The following is a 6,083-nucleotide window of genomic DNA, read 5'->3' on the forward strand; positions in this document are numbered from 1 at the left end:
CTCGAGTACAAAGAACTGGAGGTTAGACGAACAGGAGACAGCTAAAGCCAGCAAAAGACCAAGAACCTTGCCAGAATGTCCACTTCTATTCAATGCAGGCCACCTGACCAACCTCTTACTCATAGCAGATCCTAGTATGGAGGTGATCACATTATATCAAATCTCATCGTGGAAGTGATCATATCACCATAAGACTGCCAAGCTACATCACAACTGCCAAACCACTGAGAATCATGGCCCAGCCAAGTTGATACACAACCTTGACCATCACACTTACTGTTGTTGCAGTTAGCAGAGAAGGTATGTGTCAGGGACAACTCATCTGCCACACTCTGAATCCTAGTATTTACAATCCATGACATGTTCAATACCCAAGACAACCAGGCAAACAGTCAAGAGAAGAACATCACCTCCTAAATGCTCTTTGGTCCCCAAAGAATAATTCACCCTACTAGAACTAAAGTCAATATTTATTAAACTGTAGGTGACACATTTTGTAAACCTCGGTATGAATGATGTAATAAAAGTTTTCCAAGGAAATCTACCTACAATTGTTCTAGTTGCTTTATATTCAGTTATTTTTTCCTTTCTGAATTAATTTGCTTTTGAATACAGACTCTGGAAAGTATACTTCTGTGAAAGGGCCTAGTTTAATGGAATTAACATAAAAGAATTCAAATTTAAGAAGTAGTTTAAATATGCATAATCTATTTTAATAATATAGCAATAGTAAAGCATTAAAACACATTCTTTACAAGTTCTAAGGTCTTCATACTAAGCAAAAAAAAAAAATCATGACATGGTGTTGTTTGCTGCCATTGAGTTGATTCTGACTCATGGGTACCTCCTGCATGTAGAGTAGAGCTGCTCTGTAGGGTTATCAAAGCTGTAGTCTTTTTGGAACAGATTTCCAGGCAGGCTTTAATTCCAAAGCTACTCTGGACAGGTTCAAACCCCTAATCTTTTGGGTACCAGTCTAGCACTTAACCATTTCCACTACCCAGGGACCTGTTCCTGACATATAGTTTTACATATATTGAAATGATTGGCTACATTACTCATACTCATTGCTGTTGAGTCAGTTGCAACTCATAGCTACCCTACAGGACAGAGTAGAACTGCCCTATAGGGTTCCCAAGGCTGCAAATATTTACAGAAGCAGACTGCCACATCTCTCTCTTGTGGAGAGGATGGTGGGTTTGGCTGGTGGATTCCAGCCTCTGACTGTTTGGTTACCAACCAAGCACTTTAACCACTGTACCACAAGTGCTCCTTACATACACATATACACTTTTTTTTTTTTTTTCGTTAAAAATAAAGAACTTCAGTGTAAGGCACTATTGTCCAAGAGTTAAATGAAGACTAAAAGTTCACACAATACCACCTTGCTCTAATGCTTCTCAAACATGTCCTTCACCCTACCACAGACATGAGGGTAATAATAGCACCCACTCAGCAAACTATTTGAATTAGTATTCCTCTCAAAGCACGAACTCGCGTTTTTCCTCAAAAAAAAAAAAAAAAAGTGACTATTTTGTATTAACAATAATTACAGAAGAAGTGTCTTGAGAGGGGGAAAACAAACAAACAAACAAATAGAAAACTATAGCAGCTATTTCAGCCTAGAAAAAGTTTCCTAATACTTCCTCTGTTTTTTCAACAGTCCCAAGGAATACATTTACTCTGTTGTCTTGTAATCCTCATGATAAGAAGGGATAAATTTACAAGTGTGCCCTTGGTTCAGATGGTACTTAATGAGAAGTTAAGTGCTACCTGTACAACTGGGCTGAAGAATCAAATTTCTCTTGGTCCCTTGAGGAATCAAAACAATTGCCTAATGTCACATCAAGGACAGGATCACAAATTTTTAAGAATATCTTAATTTACTCTCATGAAATACATTAGCACTGAAACCTCATGAAAGCTGGATTCGGGAATTATCAGGAGTCTGCAACGTGACTTTTAAACAAAAACAGGCGCTTTGTTCTTTACTGCTCATCTGCTCTTTTGCAGTAATAGTTTTCTGGGATAACCGTTCCTCACACGGATAATTATCAACAAGACACCTAAAAGACACAGTTTTTTCAAGTTTTTACCAAAAATTCATCTCAAGGTAAAAAGTCATCCAGGAAAGTAAAACTTCAAGTTGATAAAGTATTGTTTATATGCACTACACCAAGCAATCCACTCAGGGTTTTAACAGTTGTAAAAATTAAACCACGGTATGAATGAACAATGAATGACGTAGTTTCGATGAGGTATTACTATGATTATTAGTCTCAGAAGGGGTTTCCCCAGTATGCAACGTCTTCAACAACCAGAAAAGGCCAGCAGCTTCTCATATCCTATGGGATTCAATACAGAACGCCTGTACTTCTATAAACAAGTCCTGTACATTAATAATTTTGTTACAGATCAAGGACTGGAGGAAGACACAGATGAGGTCCATCAAATGACCCTTAAATTGTTCACAAGTAGAGATGAAATTTGATATATAAAGGTGGATAAATTCGAGAGGTAGATCAACAGCTATAGTTAGCTGATTTACAACTTCCATTGAATGTAAGGACATGTCCATATTGACCAGGCCTGAAACATACTTGGTTATCGGGTTTGACTGTGTGTTAATTTCAGCAACATTTCTATAGTAACTAGAGAGTTGTTTTCCATGAGATCAGGAAGATTGGCTGGAATCAGGCCAACGTGATAAACAAGTCTTGCATTTTTTTCTAAGTCACCAAGGAATGTGCTTGTTGAGAAGATAAGGGGTGTTTGAAGGCTTTGGCCATTATTTGCTTCATCTCTACACCAGTGCTATTCTTAACACACATTGATGTATCCCACTGAATTGCATGGTCAGTCTCTGTTGGATTTAGCCATGTCAACTCATCCTCACAAACGTGGAGTGGAGGTGTTAGACAAACGATGGCCAAAAATGGCTTTCGATAGATGGTTTTGGAACACTGACTAAAGCTTCTGTGTTTTGAGAGACAATCAAGCTGTCAAATCCAGAGTTGGAAGAATCGAGGTCTGGGTCACTGAGAATACTAGGGAAGCTAGCTTTACTCTGGGTTGAAGATCTGAATGACCCTCAGCTAAGGCTACCTGAAGCCCACTTATGTCCACAGACTGGCCCCTGTTTCCAACACCCATGAAAGCAATCTGGAGAGATGTCTTTTAGAAGAGTTCCCTTGGTGGTGCCAGCATCAGCTGGGAAAGAAAAAAACTTTTCTGTTGGAGTTATAGGAGGTAAAAATCCTGAGAGTGGTGGCCAGTCCAGCTGCTGGCCGCCACAGGCAGGCTTCACAGGACAGGGTTTAGCAGGTGTTTGAAACTGGCAACAAAGGGGGTGGCAGGGAGCAAACTGAAGTTGTCAAGGATTTCATTTTACTTCGATCCACAATCAATACCCATGGACGGAGCAGTCAAGAAATCAAAAGACACATTGCACTGGGCAAGTCTGCTGCAAAAGACCTCTTTAAAGTGTTGAAAAGCAAATATGTCACTTTGAGGACTAAGGTGCGCCTGACCCAAGCCATGGTATTTTCAATCCCATCGTATACATATGAAAGCTAGACGATGAATAAGGAAGACCAAAGATGAATTGACACTTCTGAATTATGGTATTGGTGAAGAATACTGAATACACCATGGACTGCCAATAGAATGAACAAATCTGTCTTGGGAGAAATACAATCAGAATGCTCCCCAGAAGCAAGGATGGCGATACTGTGTCTTACATACTTCAGACATGTTGTCAGGAGGGATCAGTCCCTGAAGAATGACATCACGCATGGCAAAGCACAGAGTTAGCGGAAAAGAGGAAGGCCCTCAACGAGGTAAACCGACAGTGCCTGCAGGAATGAGCTCAAGCGTAATAATGATTGTAACGATGGCCCAGGCCTGGGCAGTGTTTCATCCTCTCGTGCATAGTGTCACCATGAGTCAGAACTAGCGCGATGGCACCTAACAACAACATGCTGTCCTACACCCACTGCCATCAAGTCAATTCCAACTCAGCAACCCTATAGGACACAATAGACCTGCCCGATAGGCCGTCCAAGGAGTGGCTGGTGGATTTGAACTACCAACATTTTGGTTAGCAGCCAAACACTTAACCACTGAGCCACCAGGGCCCCCAAAACACAGTTGGCAGCAGTGGGATTCGAACCCATGACCCCACAGAGACCAGAGCCATAATCCAGTCCCGTAGACTGCTCAGCCACTATACTGCTCATTATACTTCCCTAGTTAAAAGGTAAGAGGCACTGGTGGTTCAGTGATCTTTCCATGGGGGTGATCCTGCTTTGATTCCCAGCCAACGCACCGTATGTGCAGCCACCACTTATCTGTCAGTGGAGGCTTGCATGTTGCTATGATGCTGAGCAGGTGTCCGCAGAGCTTCCAGAGTAAGATGGACTAGGAGAAAGGACCTGGTTATCTACTTCTGAGAATCAGTTAATGAGAGCCTTGTGAATCAAAACTATCTGGTGTTCTTTTATGCACAGGGTAACCATGGGGTGGGGGGTCACTCCTCAGCAGCTAACAACAATAACAGCTAAGGGGTAGGGTGGTGTCTGGATCAGGCTGCATGCTGGAGTCCTTGACTTCTAATCTTTTAATGGCCAGACTGTCGATCTTGGACATGATTCTTCACCTCTCTAAGTCTTAGTTTCTTCTTGAGTAACATGGGAATTATAATAACCGCTTTCCCTAATTTATAGGTAGTTAGAAGATGTTTCCTGAAATGCCTTGAAAATTCTAAGAAGCTATACAAATGAGACATAGTATTAAACATCTCACGATAAGGTAATTTAACATAATTTTCTATCTATAAGTTACTTAAATGTATTAATTCCAAACAGTGAATTAAAATATATTTACACTAGCATATGCCCTGATGGTTCTAACTCATAGCATACCCTCAACTGGACATTGTTGGAGAATCAGGTATTTATCAAGTGCAATTAACATCTCAACCACCCGTCTGTTGGTTTGTCATACTGTGGTAGTTAGCGTGTTGCTATGTATGATGTTGGAAGCTATGCCAATCGTATTTCAAATACCGGCAGGATCATACATGGTAGACAAGTTTCAGTGGCACTTCCAGACTAAGACAGACTTAAGAAGAAAGGCCTGGTGATCTATTTCTAAAAATTAGCCCATGAAAACACTATGGATCACAAAAGAATATTGTCCAATACAGTGCTATAAGATGAGCCGCCTAGGTTGGAAGGCATTCAGCACAACAATGAACTCGAACACATCAATGACGGTGAAGATGGTGCAGTACTGGGCAATGTTTTCTTCTGTTCTATATGGGGTCACCTCAGTCACCTCAGTCATAGCTGACTCAAGGCACCTAATAACAACAACAATTAACACCTCTCGCATCAAGTTTTCTTTCACTGATGTTAAGGACCATGACTGTGCTTCTCTCTTAACAGTGACTGTCCTTAACAGTATGTAAGATGTAGTCAGTGCCTAATCATATATTGAGTTTATATATTGAATTTACTTAGTGGTGGAGGTTTGTATTTCTAGGGCTTCATTTGGTCACCTATCTGAGCGGCCTTCTTTTATGTCCCATTGTTCCAAATTATAAGAAACGCTGTTACCTACAGCTCCCAACCAGAGAAGGCTGCTGTGCAGGACCACACAAGGGGCTGTACCCAGAGATATGGTAAAAACAGGCTGGGATTATAGGAGGTGACTTAAGTATGGAAAACAGGTGGGTTTAGCTAGGTTATGCAGGCTTCCTGGGGACTGGCCAACTTTAATAATTCTGAGGGATCCAGGGGCATAGGGGCTGTTCCTAGGTGTTTGGTACTAGACCCAGGATAATTAAGTCAGGTGCATAGTACACAGGAGTGTGAGAACCCGATGAGGGTTGTGGTTGGAGAGTGGACTTAAACAGCTACTAAAGAAGGTGAACTGACTGGCTTCCAGCCAGGGGCTCTAAACTGAGTCAAGACAATATCTGTTTAAAGACTATAGTAAAACTGTGGACCAGGCAATGCTTGCCCCTCCCCTAGCAGAACTACAATACTTTGTAGTTGTTCGGGTAAATAAATAAGTGGTAG

General features: G+C 41.2%; 1 pseudogene; it reads right to left on the reverse strand.

The window, feature by feature from the left end:
• Window positions 1–2,212: 2,212 nt before the first annotated feature.
• LOC126061737 (CCR4-NOT transcription complex subunit 11-like) lies at window positions 2,213–5,346 on the reverse strand (annotated as a pseudogene).
• Between the last annotated feature and the right edge of the window lie 737 nt (window positions 5,347–6,083).

The sequence above is a fragment of the Elephas maximus genome, chromosome 18 (genome assembly GCF_024166365.1).
Source record: "Elephas maximus indicus isolate mEleMax1 chromosome 18, mEleMax1 primary haplotype, whole genome shotgun sequence".
Classification (NCBI taxonomy): Eukaryota; Metazoa; Chordata; class Mammalia; order Proboscidea; family Elephantidae; genus Elephas; species Elephas maximus.